The sequence below is a fragment of the Chanos chanos genome, chromosome 1, assembly GCF_902362185.1.
Source record: "Chanos chanos chromosome 1, fChaCha1.1, whole genome shotgun sequence".
Taxonomy (NCBI): domain Eukaryota; kingdom Metazoa; phylum Chordata; class Actinopteri; order Gonorynchiformes; family Chanidae; genus Chanos; species Chanos chanos.
In genome coordinates, this window is record NC_044495.1 from 44,107,211 (window position 1) to 44,127,775 (window position 20,565).

Genomic DNA, 20,565 nt, shown 5'->3' on the forward strand with positions numbered 1-20,565 from the left:
TGTGTGTGTGTGTGTGTGTGTGTGTGTGTGTGTGTGTGTGTGTGTGAGTATGAGTGTGTGTGTGAAAACATGCGTGTATGTGGCCGTATGCCCAGCTGTGCACAGAAGAGAGAAGGAGGAGCGAGGGAGAGGCTGTGCGCATGCGCACAGGCAAGAGATGTGTGGTGTGTGAATATAGTGTGCAAGCGTCTGTGCTGGCACCAACGAGAGTGGGGATAGGCAACAAGAAGCGTGTGTGAGAGAGAAACAGAGGATCTCCAACTTGAGAGCTAGTCTCAAGTAGGCCCTAAACCCAACAACTCTACCCAACCCTTAACTTGCACTGTAATCCCAAAGTTGAAGGTGTGTAATCAGACAAAGAGACTTAGAAAGGGGGAAAGAACGCATGCAAGATCTGTCCTTCATGAGTCCTAAAAAAAGAAAATAACAAGCGGCCAAAAATCGAATTGTGCGTACATTTAAATCACAAAAGAATTAAAATAACGATACCTTCTTCACGTTAACTACATACACCCTTGAGATTAAAGTGTGCCCAGATGCCAGCCTTACTTCGAATCACTCCTGCATGGTGACTGAAGATACGTCTTTGGTGGCCTGATGAGCAGTATGATATGCAGGTCCAGGGAGAAGTTCTTTTCCTTGTCACTTGAAGATCTTCGGGGCTCCGTTGCTCGTCTGATGATCTTGAAGGGTTCTTGATTTAGTCCGTCGACATTTTAAGAAATGAAAAGGGATCCAGTCACCTTTTCTTCCATCGAATACTGCGTAGATTACAGTATAATTAACCGGTGAAGTTAAAGTTGCAACTGCGCGAGAAAAAAGTACATTAAACTTAGGCTGGAAGTTCCATACAAACATCTCACTTAGTTGTTTCTATGTTCTTGTCTTGTGCAGAGAAGGTAGGAACACCCGCTAGAGAGCACCGCTGCTAGAGCGAGCCGTGGCTAGAGCGAACCGCTGCTAGAGAGCCGCGCTGCGACTGAGAGAGTTATAGAGAAAAAACAATTTTTCTGCGGTTTTATGGCAAAATTGCGTCATCACTGTATCTGGTATTTGGTTTCATTGCTGTATCCAATACCATTATAGTGAAAGCTGAGAAGATGGGTTCAGATTACCCATGGGGTTGAGCAGGGAATTGTGGGCAGTATGGTCTACGGGCCTGGCTGCCCCTACACTGTCATTCAAATTCAATAAAATTCAATAAATGTGTATACTGTAGTCTAGTTTGTCCATTTCTTTTGCTGTAGAAATGGTATTATTTAGAGGTATTAAAAAGATCTTAAAAGTCAGTATTTGTACTTAAAAATGTGGTTAGACGTATAAACAACAGCTCTTAGCGAGACGTCGCTATATCACCATAAGCCCGCTTACATCACTTCAGCGTTCCTACTGGAGGTGTGAATGCCAACAAAAAAAAGCCCTCGAACATATGTAGTTCTAGGGGAAGCTCCCCAGTGGGAAGTCCTCTCAATGAGTCCCTAGAACTGTTTAGTCCAAAAGCGCTTTATGTCTGTGTGTGTGTGTGTGTGTGTGTGTGTGTGTGTGTTCTAGGTGACATTGGAGAGTTGGCAGTAGTAAAAACACTACTGGTTACAACTACAGGGCAACAGTCCTTGCGGTCAACTCAATCAGAAATTCAAAGAAGGGCGTAAATTCTTAGAGTTTGTAGAGCTGATATGACATAAGAGAAACAATCACATAGTTGAAGTTTTAAATGTGTTTTAACCATGTACTTGGAAAATATGGGTCAGAAGATGAAAATATCAGACACAGGAAATCAAATAAAATGGATTGGTTGTAACAATTCTGGAGGAGTTTGATTTGGTCTAAGTTTCACTGTTTCTAAACAGTGTGAAGTCAATGTAGTTAACAGGAGAGTTAACTATTACCCGTGCCAATACAAGAAAAAAGCGAAGGATAGCTTACGTTCTCCTGCCGATCCAGTCTTGAGCTTCCACGGCTGGGAAAAATGGTCACTCTCTCGGCCTAGTGATTGGGTGTCGGGGTCAAAGTTGTATGACGTTCTGGGTCCCAAGGGATCACGAAGAAAAAGTAGCTGAGAACTGTCCTTCTGAAGTCGCGATGGACTTCATCAAAAGGTCTGAGATCGATACAGATACTCAGGCAACAGAGACAGCAGAGCTCGCTTCAGGCGCAATCTTGAAAGCAACACATGGATGGAGTAGAGGTGACGGTGGTGGCAACCATGGCAACAACAACAGTAAACGCTCATCTTTTATCCTGGTGTGCTGGGGAGTGTTCAATGGCCATCAAAGCTGTCAGCACATTTGGTGATTGGCTGCTCATGGCTGATAGGGTGGAGGTTATCATCTTGTACATTTAAAAAAATAAATAAATAAATAAAAAAAACTCTTAATCAATTAAACTGTTTACAACACAAAAACAAAACGTAAGCTCTACCAGACACAAGACAATGACGTCAGTCGTGAATCTCACATTCAGATTATACCAAACAAGCAAAGGTGTGTAATTCTGTTCCCAAGCTCATTGTTGCAATGATTCAAACTTTTGTAAAGTGGACGCACACAGCACAGCAGCATGCAACAACGGCATGTAACACATTTGTCACATGATGGAATTAGTTTCGCTGCCCCAAATGTCTCGTGGCATTTTAGACGCATGTCTTGATGCGTTATTTCAGCATTTTTGAACAGCGCGGAGAGTCACTTCTTATGTCACTGTTCATGCTTTCTGGGTTTAATCCAGTCTTGACGTTGCCTATGAGGCCATGACCCAGCAGGACAGGGATGTAATTTGGTGTTTGTTTTACATTTGTATGTTTGCAGTTCTTAGGTGCCGGTTCAGCACTTTTACCTGTTAATTGTTATCCAATGGCCCATCAGATCGTCTAGTCTTGACCATGAGGAGTCCTTTTGAAAGCCTTTGACGGTCGGTTCAACCTTTGTCTTGGGCCGACGTATGAAGCTTCAGTTGAATGTGGATGCTGACCTTTTGTTCACTAATACGTTGTTGGGCACTTGCGAAGTTTCTTACACATGGTGATTACTGGCATTCTAGGGGGGAGGGTAATGCCTTTATATCCTACAGTGTGTGTGTGTGTGCGTGTGCGTGTGCGTGCATGCGTATCCCAAACTGCAACACATCAGCCCTAATCATGTTAAAACACAGAAAAATAATGTCAGATGCCTGTTCATCCTCTGACAAATCCTGACTTTGAACTATAGAACAAGTTCCAAAGGTTAGTGAGTAAAATGCAGATTGTGATAAAAATGGTGTTTTTTCACACTGGCAAGCACTTTTTAGAATTCAATGCATGATTACCTGAAACCTTTACCTCAGTCGCAAAACTACATCAGCTCTTCCAACATTAGCAACACTTCCTAGCAACAAAGATGTATGTAATGCACCAATCACGGGCTGTCCCATCCAGACTGAATATGCAATGGGCATTCCTTTGATATTAGCACATTAGAAACGAGTTTGAAACATGAAAAAATATTGTCTGGTAATGTGATAACAGACACACCATGACTGCAATGAAATGTCAAAGCAATGTCAGCAAGGTCTTTGGCAAACTGTCAATCAAATGTCCTCCAATGACAGGTCAAGACAATCAGTGCAGTTACATGTGCAGAACAATCTGATTAAAGCACCTATCAGATTGTTTTCAGATAAAGGAATATTCCAGTTTACATGGTAAAAGAAGTAGTACAATTCAATTCACATATTGAAATTGCCTAATTAGCCTACAGGTACATTCTGAAAAACTCGCAGGGCACATTGCTCAGTTGTATTTTGCTTGCATGTTCTGCGAGGTCTGTAATACTAAAGGCTATAGGCCTACACACTTGAAAAATCAAAATAGTAACTGCTGCTTGGGGTTTTCCAATGGACTTGGATCTGTTCTGGAGTCCTGATGAAACCTTTACTGTACAGCTCACCATTTCTGGTCTTTCTGCTGTCTAGATATTTTAATATGTTCAATTCTTTTAAAACTCTGATCATAAATAGTCTTCTCTTCTGTCCAAAAATGATTGTTGTGCCTCTCCATGTTGCCTACCATAGATTGGGAAGGGGTAAACTATTTTAAATTTTATTAAGTGTCTGTGCATTATCAAAGACCAGGCACACCTAAAATGATAAACTCCAACTGAAATCAGTCTCAGTTACATGCCATATCTAATCAGATCAAGATCAGATATTTCAGGTTATTCTTTCAGATTTCATGAAATTGGATTTCAGTCAGATAAACCAATCTACATGACGTTTTTTAATCGAAGTAAAGATCATAATCGGATTGAGATCGGATTGTTTACCTGCATGTAACTGCACTGACTAACTTACTAATCATAACTGATTTTGGTAAACAGGCTGATGAAATAGCATGATGACCTAACTGACTCATCTACAGACACTGGGTTATGTTATGTTCGTACCATGTTCAAGGCGGAAAGAAAGGGTAGCACTTTACAATAAGACTGCCCTTATAAAGGGGAGGGTATGCATAATGGCACAAAACATGTGATATCATCACAGTGTTCTGCTGTGCATTTTGTGAACCTGTGTTAACTTCAGTCCAGCAACTAACCACAAAAGAACTGAGATCATTCCATTTTCACTTATGACAGATCACAGCCTCTCAGCAATTAGCACAATTGGGAGAGGTGGCGCATTTTAATTAAAAAGCAGTATCTAAACACTCCCTTATCACAGTGAGATACACCTGTGTAAATCAACGCTAATCTGTCTAACTGTCACATAGTTGTATAATAAGGCAGTAATGACTCCATAGAGGCTTTCAAACGTGTTGCTTGTCTATCATGACAAATAAAAAGACACAGACACTGAAGTTTGGGAAGTTTTAGATGAGAACAGATAGAATACAGGTGACTGGCCTTTGTAAACAATACTTGCCATCACAGGTGCTTCAGTTGTTCTAAATACAGACATGACCCAGTTGGTCAGTGAACGGTGTGTACAACAGCTCATTAAAAGCCCCACCCACATTGGCATGGCGACCGCAGGCAGAACTCCTCTCCTGGATGACATTAATGTTTAATCCTCATTGTCCTCTGCTATTTAATTAGGCCAAATGTGTTGCATTCTCACAGAGAAGCAACGTGTGCTTCCCAGGGAAACGCGAAATGTTAGTGCCGTCATTACAGAGCCATAATTAATAGAATGTCAGGACCCAACGCATGTCGCTCTGACTGTTTATTCCCGTGGCTTTTTAGTCCTAAGCTAATTGCTTTGGCGGGGCTCACTTTAATTTGAGATGAATGAACAGCATGCTTGCTTGTCAGAGTGCTCATTTGAGACTATATTTGGTGATACTGATGTTTTTTTCGAACGATGTTAGGTAAATGATCACATTTTCATCTGTTTGTCTGACACTGTTAGATCGAAGATTTCAGACATTACAGATTTCTTACAGATCCCCCTGTGTTTTCTCTCAGCTATTTGTGAGCGTTAATAACAACAAGCACTCAGCATTACAGCAAAAAACATCTGAATTAAAATCGTAATACAGTTTTATTTTCACATGAAAATCCAACAGCTTTTCCCCGTATTGTGTTGTCTACCTCCAATTTCCACAAAAAGGACACTGGGACACAGGGTTTAAGGGGGTGTGGCCTGTTTGTTACAGAGGCCTGTGAGGAGAGAGCATGATACTTTTCTCCCAGCTGTCATCACAGCTCTCTGTCTTCCTCTGCCTTCCTTACTGTGTGACATTTTAAAGAACATGTAACACCAGTAACTGTGTGATATTTAAAGAGTTCAAACGAACAGTGCAGTTGACGCTGGTGCCATTTCGTGTGGCTGTGGAGGCCAATGCGTGAGCCACACGCTCGCCCACAGGTGGGGCAAGGGAGCCCAGATGTTGGGGTAATGCCGGCTGCCCGTTGGTGTCGCTGGGCATGTCTTTCGGTCCTTCTCTGTTGGATGGTGTGATGTATTTGTTTGGTTGCCTCAGTACAGGTGACCTGCCAGGCTGTTCTGTTGAGTGCTAGAGGTTCAAGATGGGTGTGGTTTATGTTGCAGCGCTTCAGGAGGTCTTTGGTATAGTCCTTATAGCACCTCTTTTGTCCGCCAGCAGCCCGTTTTGCATCGCTGATTAGCCCATACAGGGCTTGGTGGGGTAGGCGGTGGTCAGGCATGCGGATTGTATGCCCTATCAAGCGAAGATGCTTTTTAGCTACTGCTGCTTCCACACAGATGGAGTTGGTCATGGAGAGGATCTCAGTATAGGGAATTCGATCTTCCCAGGACAGCCCAAGAATTTTTTGAAGGCATTGGATGTGGAAGGCCTCCAAGCTTGTGATATGCCATCTGTATGGGGTCCATGTTTCTGCCCCGTAGAGCAGAGTGGAGGCACATAGTGCATTGTAGATGGCAACCTTGGTACTGACCTTCAGGTTTTTGTTTTCAAAAACCTTTCTGCGGAGTCGCCCAAAGGCTGACGAGGCTTTGTTGATGCGGCTGTTTATTTCATTGTCAAGGGAGCGGTCTGTGGAGAGTGTAGAGCCAAGGTAGGTGAACTGGTGAACTATTTTGAGAGGAACACCATTGATTTGGAAACTGGGAGGTGAAGGAGGATGGATGGTGAGCTGTGCCATGACTTCAGTTTTGTGAATGTTGATCTGGAGACCGAAGGACTGGTATAGGTTGGAAATTGTGTTTAGGGCACGCTGCATGGACTCTGGGCTATGTGCCAAGACAGCGCAGTCATCTGCATATTGGAGTTCACAGATTTGGCACGTCTTTGTCTTTGTATGGGCCTGGAGTCGTCGGATGTTGAATAGATTTCCATCAAGGCGGTACTCCAGGTGAACTCCATCTCTGTCTCCCAGGGCATGGTGGAAGAGCTGGGTAATGGCTGAGAGGAGGAGACTGAACAAGACTGGTGCCAAGACACAGCCTTGCTTCACCCCAGTGTTGACCTTAAAGGACTCTGATTGGAGTCCTCCTGTGAGGACTCTGGCTTGCGTCCCATCATGCAGTTGCTGCAAGATGGAGAGGAACTTGGTTGGTACCCCAAGTTTGGAGAGCGGTTTCCAGAGCATCTCGCAGTTTATGGTGTCAAAGGCTTTGCTGAGGTCGATGAAGGCTATGTACAGGTTTTTGCGCTCTTCTCTAGCAGCTGCCGTAAGACAAAGTTCATGTCGGTAGTGGATCTAGATTTCCGGAAACCGCATTGTGTTGGGATCCAGGGTTAGACAGGAGAGCTTTATGGGCTTCGTGTTTTGTTTGCAGGAGTGATTGGATTTCGGCAGAGTTGTTGTCAAACCAGTCCTGGTGACGTTTCCTTGACAGACCAAGTGCTTCCGAGGCTGCACAGTGGATAGCTGTGTGCAGAGCTGACCAGTCAGTGGAATCCTTCGGAACTTGGTCAAGGTTTCTTGCAAGGAGACGTCGGAGGTTGCCTGTGGTGGTGGGGTTGTTCAGTGCTGTGCGGTTGAGTTTTCTGTTTGGGGCTGTCTTTGGGCGATGGAGTGGAATGTCCATGAGGAGTTTGGATCTGACCATTTGATGATCAGTCCAGCTCGGGTAATAAGCATGGCTCGGGTAATAAGAACATCCTATCTGTCCTTTTGATGGACAATGATGTAATCCAGGAGGTGCCAATGTTTTGAACGGGGGTGTTGCCAGGTGGTTTTGAGCCTGTTCTTCATTTGGAAGATGGTGTTGGTAATGACCAGGCGATGTTCTGTACAGAGGGAGAGGAGCTGGAGCCTGTTGCTGTTCATTTTCCCCACTCCATGCTGGTCTAGGACTTTTCGGAATGTGAGATGCTCTGTGCCCACTCTAGCATTGAAGTCTCCCATGAGTAGGAGTTTGTCTGTGGATGGGGTTTTCTGGATGATGTAGTCGAGGCTTCTGTAGAAGTCCTCTTTGATGTTAGCTCCTGTATCTAGGGTTGGTGCGTAAGCACTGATGAGGGTGGCGAAGCGTCGCTTTGTGAGAGGGATGCGCCATGTCATCAGCCTTTCGTTGATGCCAGTGGGGGATTCTGGGATCCGTTGCAGTAGTTGGGTCTTCACTGTGAAGCCAACTCTGTGAAGGCGGCGTGTGCCTTCAGGAACCCCTTTCCAGAAGAAGGTGTAGCCCGTACCGACTTCTGTCAAGGAGTCCTCACCGTGTAGCCTGGTTTCGCTGAGTGCTGCAATGTCGATGTTATACTTTGCAAGCTCCAGGTCCACAAGTGCTGTTTCTACGGTGGGGTCTGTCCGTTGTTTCAGCCGTATCCTGGAGTGTGCGAACGTTCCATGAAGCAATGTGCAAGTAAATATTTCCTTTTTTTGTTCTTCAACCGCAGAGAGGGATGCTCCGACGGATGCGGCTTACCCTCGGAGTTGGGGGAGCAGACAATTTTTGGACCACCTTTTCCAGGTCCTTCCCCTTCAGCAGTGTGAGGCTGCTCAGACACAATGGAAGCTGCTGAGAAGACACGCTGCTCCATCCCGTGATCTCAGCGGCCATCACTCCATTGCCGCCTGTGTGCATGGTTTGGCTAGACACTCCCAGCCACATCCTTGGCCTGTGCCTGCCACCATTCCACATCGCCACAGGATTTATGGGGTGGGGGGGTGGAGCACGGGGCTTGCGCAGGGAAAGGATTAGGGTGAGGGTGTGGGAGCGCAGTCCTCACTCCCACCATCTTGACTCCGCCAGGCAGACTTCCAGTGGCACAATAAGCTCATGACGACCTTCATCTGGCTGGAGCTGCAGGGGACTGCCGGTGGTCCGGTCTGATGGACTCCGCCTGTGCCTATCCCCAACTGCAGATTTGAACTCAGGGTTTACTCCCCTAGCCATCGTTCTTCCCAAGGTTTACCCATGTGGCAGTGGGGCAGTGGTTGGTGGAGTACGTCTAGGGACCCCTGCAGCTCCGAGATCTCCTACTAATTCAGCCTGGGGTCGTGAGACCCCAGTTTCCGTGGGCTGCCACACACACACACACACACACACACACACAACGAGCAGTGAAATTCAACCTGCATTTGACCCATCCTATACACACACACTAAGAGCAGTGAGCACACACACACATTAGGGGCAGTGAGCACACACACACCAGAAGCAGTGAATACACACACATTAGGAGTATTGAGCACACACACACACTAGGAGCAGTGAACACACACACACACACATTAGGAGCAGTGAGCACATGCACACTAGGAGCAGGAGCAGGAGCAGTGGGCAGCCTCAGTACCACACCTAGGGAGCAGTTGGGGGTCAAGCGCCTTGCTCAAAGGCACTTCAGCCATGGATGTTGAGGAAGGGCACAGAGCTTTTGCTGTACACAGTGTGTTGTCTTGTGAGGTGAAAACAGGCAGTTGGGTGGTTGGTGTATCAGAAGTCATGGTTGAGTCTTGTCAGGCTCCCCCTGAATGAGGTTAAACCAGGATAGCCTGACTGTAAGAAAAGCCACACTGTTTGTATTCCTTCTCTTCCCTCCTTTATCATGCCCTCCCTTCTGTCCATTCTCTGTTCTTTTCCTTTGTTGTTAGGAGTAGAATTCTTGATTGAAAGCAATCAAAGAAGCAGTGAACTTTTGTCTTTTATTTTCGCCCCCCTCTTTCTTTCTTTCTTTCTTTCTTTCTTTCTTTCTTTCTGTTTACTGCAAATGTGAGGATCCTAATTAAGTTGTGGCAGGCTTGGCAGAGAGCAGAAGGAGCTGGGGGCAGCTCCTGTTACCCAAATCTTAGGAAACTACGTGAGCTGTGGATTCATGTTTAATTCATATCCTGTTTATTATTTATTGATGCCATGGACTGTGCTCTGAGTGTCAGTGTGTGTGTGTGTGCGTGCGCCTGTGAGTGCATACTTGTTTGGTTATGCATGCCTGCATGTGAGTGTGTTTGTTTGGGTATGCATGCCTGTATGTGAGTGTGCTTGTTTGGTTATGCATGCCTCTATATGAGTGTGCTTGTTTGAGTATGCATGCCTGTATGTGAGTGTATGTGGATGACTAAGGACACTGTTGGCTGATATACATGTTTACAGAAATATGTGTTCACATATGTTTGGTTATATTGACATTATTGCTCACATATATGTTATGTGAACATGTGACTACAATCAGAATAATGAAAATTCTCTGCCCTACAAACACAGAAAGGCTTGAGCCAGAATCACCCAGCAAACACACATACATACACACACACACAAACACACACACACACAGACCCATGCTTGCACACACACACACACACACACACACACACACACACACACACACACACACGCACACACAATCGCATTCCAAATATCCATCTGAACTGTGCACTCACGATGTTTATCATGACGGATTGACTGAGGGGACAGAGGTGCTTTCAGTCAGTACACTTTTAACCCAGTACCCATCACTGTGTGGTCTTTTAAACGGCTGAAGCTCTCCACACATAACTCTAGGCACTGATCTCTGTAAAGCTGCTTAGAGACAATTATAGATCTGTAAAAACACTATATAAATAAACTTAAACTTGAACTTGTACATAACTGTGCTACAGTCACGGACGGAAATACCACAGCTCCCATTAGAATCCACCGAGAAGACAGCAGATCTGTGCTATGAAGCTGACAGTGACCCAGATTAACCAAGCTGTTTCACAGCATAAGGACCTGTCGTGCCAATGGTATGAGGAAAATCTGGTTAATGGTTCACAGTGAATATTAGACTTAATACTAATATCACTTAGCTGTAACCATAATCTTATGTCGGAACCTGAACCCAGTGAAATTACAGATATTCTGAAAAACTCTATTTATAGCTCAGCGCTCTGAACACTGAACCTAGAAGTTATTCAAAATAACTCTTCATTAGCTGTACATATAATTATTAACAGAATTAAAGTAGCAGGTATAATAATACTCTTCGAATTCAATACCTCTAGCTAACTAAGTTCCTGGATCACCACATTCAGTAACTTGGAAATAACGTATCACATACTCAAAGAGTAGGAATACGAACGTACACATTTATTACAACAATAAAATTCAAACGGTACAGAATGAATCTAATGTTGAATAAATTGCGATTCAGGTGGAATTAAGGCAATCTGCTATACACACATACAACAGCATCTAAACTACTCACAAGAGGACAAACAACTAATGGTAGACAATAACAATATCCTCGTTACCTAAAGTATGTATGAATGAACAACTACATGAGTATGAGGCATTACTCACGAAGAGGCACGCTTAACCAAAAGAACTGTCCGAGTGATGTTCTAGTATAGTTACTTACGCAAAAGGGTAGTGAGGGAAGGAGAGAAAAAGGAAGGAGAAGAAGAGCAGGCCCAGCCACATTCAGGTATGAGAGACTGGAGTACATGAGGTTAGCAATAGGAGACTGTGAGTAAGACTTTGTGCCGGTGCTGGGAGAGTCTTTCAGCATCGCAGATCTTCTGAAGTGGTGTGGCTGGGCTGATTCTTCGCAGAGATGAGCAGGTCAGAACGGATGGACAACATTACGGTTGGAACAAACAGAGCTCAACAGGAGGTGAAGTTCCTGTTCCATATGAAGTTCCTGTTCCATATGAAGTGCAGTAACCATAGGGCCTAGATCAAATTAACAAGTTGAACCACAGCTTAGCTGAATAGCAGGAAGTCTGGCATTTTATCTGATTTGCAGACGGGGGTGCTGCTATCTTTTTGGGGGTGTCTCTGCCTGAAGGGAGGAGACACTCCTTGGAAGAGATAGAAAAGGTTAAGGAAGGGTGAAAAGAGATAGAAAGGGTCAAGGAATGGTGACAAATGATAAAAAGGTCAGGGAAGGGTGAATAGAGATAGAAAGGGTCAGAAAGAGAGGGAGAGAACAGGAGGGCATGGGGAGAGTCTGTGCGATGTTTAACCTCAGAATCATTCTGTGCAATGTTTAACCTCAGAATCATTGAAACATTTATTAGCCCACACATTGCAATGTAAAAAGTCTCTCCTCGAGTTGCCGCCTGACAGACCACAGTCCAAAAGTTTGCCAAGAGGCAGCCAAGAATACAGGGACTTACAGTTTTTAGCATTCCAGGGTAGTTTGTTGCTGCGCTGTCCCAGTACAGAGGGGTTTGACTCTCGTGGCAGCTTCATCTCTGTCACTGATGAAATCATGTTCTTTACACTATATGACCATAGTTATCTTCATTCCAGGCCTGTCAAGGTAAAGTTGTTTGAAAGAAAAGAAATGCAGAAGACAAGGTTATAAAAGATATTTTTGAAAAAACTTTGCTTTGAGGTAGTAAACTGAAACTAGAGATGCATTTCCATGAGAAAATGCGAATGTGATTGCGCCGCAGCATCATCGAATCTTAACTGTAGAAATACTGGATCTCTGTCCAGCTGAAGTATAGGCAAAGAGCAAAAGAGCACTGAATACAACTATCGAGTGACGATGTGTACAATCCGTCATTGTACCACTAGAGACCTAAAGCTATACCAATGTATTTTCAGTGGGAAATAAGCGATTAAAAACGGCAATAAAAAGAAACGAGTGGACCGATCAAACAAGCACCAGTCAACAATCATACTGCAAGAACGAATTTCTTCTGTTAGTTAACCCAAACTGTCTTGACTCAACTAAAATGCGAATCTGAAGATTACGTGCAATTCATGAGATGAAATCTGGTCGAATCGTAACTGTAGAAATACTCGATTTGTCTCCAGCTGAAGTGCAGTAACCATAGGGCCTAGATCAAATTAACAAGTTGACTAGCAAACTAAGTTGCTAAAGATAACCCCAACCTTAACCGTTTGGAATGCCGAGTATCATCAGTTGACTGATGGTGAAAAAAACAATCACAACAGCGTACAGTTTAGCGCATCCACCAATCATTACAGCAGGAGCTAAACGAGGTGCTGCGTCATGTTTTTCCGCTGGGTCCTAGTGTCGCTTGATTTAATTGGAAATGGGTGAAAAAAAGAGTAAAAATGGCATTTAAAAGAAAACAAGTGGACCGATCAATTAGCTATATACAAGCACATTACTAGGCATTAGGACGGACCTGTTACCGCTTGAATGGAATTCATATCAAGAGAACTGCGGGAGGAGAAGCAGTGTCAAAATCGAGCGGAATACTACTACTACTACTACTACTACTACTACTACTACTACTACTACTAATAATAATAATAATAATAATAAAACTTAAGAAGAACACTATTCGATTGCTCATGCAATCGCATAATAATATTACAATAATATTATTATAATATAATAACAATATAATAATATGACACAATCACATAATAAAACCACAGATTTGGAATACCCCAGAGTAAAACTGCAGAGTTATGTAAATCTGTCATGAGACGTTGCTAGATTCCTCATTTTAGCAGCAGGGAGGTTTTTATTGCACTGTTTCAGCAGGTATATGACCAGAGATATCATCAGTGTGCAAAGGTTGAACGTGTTCGCTTAGTGAGCAAGCAAACACTCGGACCTTTGATGAAGTTTCCTGAATACCTGGGAGCTAGAGAAGGTATACGGTCATTTGTTTTTAATCGGATGGTACCATCACATAAAATGTCAGTGAAACACAAGGTCTTTTAACTCTGAGGTTTGAATCAGTGCTAACTGTTTTATACACTGCTCCCTGTCCCTAGGTCTGCATGAAGCCCAGTTGTGTGTTGTACTTCAGAGAGGCAACAGTAAGTTTCACTTAAGCCCCGGGATTCTAAGTTCAGATTCCAGCATAACCCATAGCTGAGTCGGAGACTACGGTCCTCAGAGTAAACTGAAACAAATGTGGCATTTGGAAAATGGGCTGTAAATAAGGGAGGAGAGACACTAAGGGGGCAGGGAAATTACCAATTTGTCAGTTTGGATAAGGTCAGCGTTCAAATCAGCCCTCTGCATTAATCGAACTTAACAGATGTAGTGGAGAAAAAGAGAAGTGGGGGAGAAGGTGTGGGAAGGAATGGATGCCTGGAAAGATGGAAAGAGCTCAGGTTGCATGAAAAAGAAACACATAAAACTAGCATCTTGTAGCATTTGTCAGGGTTAACAGGCCTCAGTGGATACATGCTAACACACCGTGAGTTACCTGACTACATATTTCCCACCAAAACAGCACCCATAAATCCAGGGCCTGCGGGTATCTTTCTTCAGACTGGGGACGGGAGGGCGGTAAGGCTGCCCTGAGGGATATTTTGGAATGATCACATGTTTATAGCATTATGGCTTGTAGTTTTCTATTGTTTCTTTGCATTTGAGCTGTCATCACTCCATGGCATACCTATTGCATTATTTCTGCCAGAACCAACACACATGGCACAAACTCAGTGCTATACTAATTAAATCATGCCCACAGGTCAGAGAATGTCTTGACATTCCCATCCCAGCTTCCACGTCACAACTCTGAACCTCATAATCCTTAAAATGCCTGTACTGGTTTTCTTTTTTTCCCCCCTTTAACTTGCATTTGAGCTAAAGGGGACAGCCTTCACCACAGCATATTTGACTGAGGACAAAACCTCAAAATGCCTGTCCCTGCATTCTCCTGGATTTTTTGTGATGTCCTGAAGCTCTGACAAAGTGAATAATTTGTGCTAATTTGCTCAGTGCACAGTAGGTAAGCAGAGTAGGTAAGCATGGTAAGCTCATTGTTTCCTATAGAGTAGAAAAGCTCAAGGCTCTATCTCACCTCAAAATCAGACACAATAATATAATATACAATAGTATGACACAATATAATAATCATATAGTAATTACATGATAACATGATACGTGATTTACGTTACAGGAAGATACCAAATATCTTTAATAGTTTCTGTGATGCAGTGCTGATAGGTGTCTCTATGGTAGAGTGGTAGAGTGGTGTGTGTGTGTGTCTGTGTATGTGTGTGTGTGTGTGATGCTGTGGCAAAGTGCACTGTCTTGAGTATTCAGAACTTTTGGCTGTCTGGTGTAATTCTTCTCACATCATTTTGGAGCATAACTCTCTCAAATAGATGTAAGACATAAAAAACCTGTTGGCAGCAGGCACTGGGCTTTAATGTCATATCTAAGTGGGGACAAGAGTGCACCATCCAGACCTTGCCTTGGAAGCAGCCGGCGTAAGCAAGCTCTCTACCCGTGAGGCACTTGGAGTACAATTGGTTATGACTTCCCTTTTATGACCCCCATTCATTTTGGTAGCAGAGACAAGACAGACACCCATACTCACACATGCACACACGCACACATACACACACACACACATGCACACACACACTCACAGACACACTAGGCTTCCTTAGGGCCAGCAGCAGATGTGTAAATGTATAGGTGTATATGCATTTTAGAACATGCACATATCTTTAAAATCCAAACCCTAATAAAAACAAATAAGTAGATTTAACCCAGCTCAGGAACAGTTTTGTCACAGTAATATCCGTATGCAGCTGTCCCTGTATTTGATAATAAATTTATCGTTCATTTATTTATGCATTTGAGAATGTCTTAGTAATATTATATAATCTGTCATAGGGAGATTTTGAGTGCTCTACTTTTAGAATTCAGTATAGAGTGAAAATCATCCTTTTGGATTTTGAAGGTGTTGAGGAGTGTTTTCTTAAGCACTTTTTGGCTCCGTTTTGGACGGCGGTAGTGTGTGTGTATATATATATATATATATATATATATATATATATATATATATGTATATATGTATGTGTGTGTGTGTGTGTGTGTGTAACCTCATTGAACTTTGCTGAAAACACATGAATCATCTCTATAGCAATGATTTTGCGTGTGTCTATACTGAGTGGCATTAGAGCCACCCTAAAGCCTTAAGAAGTTTCATATTCTCACAGTGCTCATTCTTTGAATATTTTATAATTCAAGCCTGTATTTTTGTGTTGTAAAGTGTCTAATTCATTAATTGGGTCCACAATTAAGAGAAAAAAGCTCACTAACATTGGTGGAAACATGCTGTCTCAAACAACTGGAACCCAGAAAGAAACACAAAAAATATTCTTTCCTGAAATATTTTCCAAATATTTCTTCTTCCTGTCTCTGTTTTCTCTTAACAGCCAACTGAATTAACTGAACTGAATGACAGTCTAAAATAACAGAAATCATTTTCTGTTTTTCAGTTTCATTGTCTGTCAGTGATCAGAAATATGCATTACCACAAAATTTTCAAAATCCCTAAACATACAGCATTAAGAGCTGGATCCTGTCTGTTCTAGCCAACGAGAGTATGCAAACTGGTCTGGTCCAGACCAGCCCTATTTTGCCACATTTGCTGAAAAGAGGCGGACAGACCAGAAAAAAGATGAATGAAGGAGAGAAGAGAGGAGGACACCCCCCAGCCCCCTCCCCATTAAGAGAGAAGGGCAGGATCTTTCTGCTACTTACTGCAAAACAAAACAAATAAGGCCACATCAGAGGGCCTGCTGGAGAGCAATCTCTCTCAGTGAGCAGTGCAAATAGACTGAGCAAATATGAGGCCTGGCCAGGCCGTACAGAAGGAGGGTGAATGTGCAGCTGTCTAAATGCTCTAGAGTTTAATTTAACTGTGACATGTATGAGAGCGCAGCTGTCTCAGCAGCAGACAGAGAGAAAGGGCATAGGACAGTACAGGACAGGCCAGTGTGCAAGACAGATACGTGCTGTCCCTTTAAAAATCTTTGAACAATATGGAAAGGAACGCAATAAATGATGTGATGAGATCTATTTTACTAGGTGTTGCGAAGACTGCAGAGCACATAAAGCTTTTGACAGGCAGGACAAATGGTATCAAAATGCATTTTTTATATTCATGTATTATTTGTTGTTTTCTGACATTCACAATACTATAACAAGGGGAAAAGAAGAAGCAAGATGATTCCTAAAGGAAAACAAAACAAAACAAAAAACTAAAAAAACAAAACAAAAAAAACCCCAAAAACTACTTTTCATCACAGAATAAGCAGCGCAGGCAGGTAGGACAAAGAGACTGGTCGTAATGTATGGGGACCATAGAGAAACTGGGATTGGTCTACATGAGAACATTGGAGGAAGTGGGAGTGGTCTACATGAGAACATTGGAGGAAGTGGGAGTGGTCTACATGAGAACATTGGAGGAAGTGGGAGTAGTCTACATGAAAATGTTGGAGGAATTGGGAGTGGTCTATATGAAAATGTTGGCGGAAGTGGGAGCGGTCTATCGGAGGATCCTAGAGGAACAGGGAGTGTTTGGAAATTTGGATGACAAACAGCAGAGATGGAAGTTTAAAAAATGAAAACCTGTGATTAATTGCTCTTTACACCTCACTTCAGAATGTGGTACCGTCCCTCCTAAACACCAAAAGACAATACCCTAGTTTGACAGGACCCATGTCTTCTTCCCTGTGTCACCCCTATCTTTGGAGCTGTCTGCCCCAGCCTGGTTTTAATGAGATAAAACAGTGCAGAGATGCTGTGGGGGGAGAAGAAGAGTTGTGGCTGGTGCTGAGGAAGTGTTGCGATGCTCAAGGCATGTAAACACATTTTTCTCCCTGCAGAGAAGAGAGACAGAAATGGTTGAGGAAAGCTTCCTTTAAGTACACATGGATGGTCAGCAGCTATGTTCATTCTTTGGCTACAACAGAAAGCTTCGGTGAGGTCAAATTTGGAAAATTTCACTTCCTTTAGTCTGGGTGGTCTGATGTAAATGGCCATTTCTGATAGGCACAAGTATCTTCACCAATCAATTACTGCTTTTCTAGTTATCAACAGCTTTTCTAGTTAGATACATGCAAAGAATATTAACCTGCATGAGACTATGATTAAAAAAAAAAAAAAAACATTACAAAAAGACAGACTTGAGCAGAGATTTGTGATCTGATCAGCGTGGGTACATTTGTGTGTGTGGTTACATTTTCTTCTCTGAGCTGGCCTGAACCCACTCACTCCATGTCTGAACACTGTCCTCCACTCTCATGTTGCCATGACATCTCAGCGGGAGATCCAGACCTGGCCCCACGGGGGGACGTAAGGGGCGTCACCCCTTCAGATTGACTACCTGTGACGAAGTCACCAGGAAGCCGTACGCAAGCGCAGAGATGTATATTTTAATGTGAACCAGGTGAGTACAAACACAGATTCCAGCACTGAGTAGATAACAAACAGAAAAGCAACTCAGAATAACATTAGGAATATACAGATAAGCTTCAGAGGGGACCCAGCATCGCTCCTCGGGACCATACCCCTCCCAATCCACTAATTACTGCATGCAGCCCTGACGACGTCTGGAGTCCAGGAGAGCGCTCACCGAGTAAGCTGTTGCGCCGTCAATCTCCAATGTGGGAGGTGGAGCATCGCGCGGGGCCGCATCAGCCAGTGGACCGGGAATCATCGGCCTGAGGAGAGAAACATGGAAGGTTGGTGAGATTTTATAATTAGATGGTGACTGTAGTGTGTAACTAACCGGGTTGACCCTCCGGAGGACTTTAAACGGCCCCACAAACCACGGGCTGAGTTTACGGCAAGGCAGGTGGAGCTTGATGTCTCGGGTAGAGAGTCAGACTCTGTCGCCAGGATGGAAAACTGGGGGATCCCTGCGGTCCTCCCCAGGTCCTGGATGGTCCGCTCTGCCTGGCCGTTAGATTTTGGATGGTAGAGACCCCTCTAGCCAATGTCTCCACTCCTCAAGCGCCAACTTCACCACCAACAGGTCACGGTTGCCCACGTCGTAATTCCTCTCGGCTGGAGATAATTTTCTGGAAAAAATAGCGCACGGATACATTTTAGATGGCTCACCATGGCGTTGCGAGAGCACCGCCCCCACACTGGTATCAGACGCATCCACTTCCACGATAAACTGTCCACGATAAAAGGTGAGGTCGAAGGACGGATGAATCCCTGCTGCAAGGCTTCCTCGATGTATTCTTCCATAGCTTGGGTTTCTTTCACTGAGAGAGGGTAAACACGTCCACGGGGCGGTGAAGTACCGGCTAGGAGGTCAATGGCACAGTCCCATGGGCGATGAGGAGGGAGACAGGTGGCTTTGGTTTTACTGAAGACTTCTCTCAGGTCGTGGTATTGATGAGGGCTCTCAGGAGGCGCGGTTACTGGGGGACTCTCCACTGAGGTGGCGGCACAGATGAGCGGTATACACCGATGTCGGCATAAGGGAGACCAGGCGAGGCTCCGATTTCCATGGGCTTGGGGTCTGGACCAGAAGGGATGGGCAGCCTGGTGACACGGGACAGATGACAACGTTCTTGCAGCTGACGATCGAGACGAATGGAGAGGGCGATGAGAGAATCCAGGCTAAGATTTTCCCCCCGACAGGCCAGTTCCATCTGTAGATCATCTCTCAGTCCCCGCCGGTAAATGGAACAGAGTGCTGGTTCATTCCAACCACTGGCTGCCACAGCAATGCGAAATGACAGGAAGTAATCAGCAGCGGAGCGAGTGCCCTGGGTGAGATGGAGCAGACGTTCACCAACCTCCCTCCCTTCCTCAGGATGATCGAAAACAGCTCAGAAGAGGTCTACAAAGTGGACATATGTGGAAACATCCGCTCCTCTTCGGTCATATACAGCCGTCGCCCACTGCCGAGCCCTTCCAGGGAGGAGATTAATTAGGGTGGCAATTTTAGTGGAGTCTGTAAAAGAAGGATGCTGATCAAAAAACAGCTGGCATTGGGTAAGGAAACCGTGGCATTCGGAGGGTGTGCCATCGTAATGCTGGGGGAGTTTAACCGGTGAATCTTGGAAGCGGTGAGGCTCAGCTGGTGGCAAAGGAGGAAGATTAGGAGCTGGGGAAGATTGAGGCAGTGAGACGGTCAGTCGTTCAACATGACGGATGAGATCACCCAGGGCAGTGCGAAGATGGAACATCTCACGCTGCTGATCTGCCACCATCTGGGCCAGGGCTGGACTCGGCGGGGACATGCCAGGAGGGTCTGGATTCTTGTCCATGGGTAGCGGGATATCTGCTGCATCCATAAAGCAGCGAAGTCTTCTGTCACGAAGTCACCAGGAAGCCAGACACAAGTGCAGAGATGTATATTTTAATGTGAACCAGGCGAGTACAAACAAACACAGATTCCAACACTGAGTAGATAACAAACAGAAAAGCAACACAGAATAACACTAGGAATATACAAATAAGCTCAGAATACACATAGGGAAAGTGTAGACTTTGCGACGATTAAGGGAAGGTTAATAAAGAGGGGGGGAATAAGGGAAAGCAAAGTGAACACAGGTGTGAATGATGAAGGGACGCCGATGATTAGTAAACCGGCGACGCCGATCACTGAATGGCTGGAGTTGGTGCGGGAGGAGACAAGGTTGTTACACTACCCTGCCCCCTCAGTGAAGATTAAGGCCTAATTTTTTAAATTTTGTTTCATTTTAAAATACCAATACACAGTTTAGCCCACCATAATTCGCTAAAACCAAAGTCACGTTCTAGCCTACATTTTCAAATCCACGCAAATACACTTGATTGGTTCTCTGGGTGATTGTGAGCTAAATAACGCAGCGTAAGCTTGTTGTGTTGTGTGTGGAATCTGAACTTTACCACGGTATTTCAAGATAGAGGACCCTGGGACTTCAACTGTACTGAATTATGGTAGGACTGAATAGTTTTTTTCATGTTTTGGAGAGCTAGGTTGGTCGAGGGATACG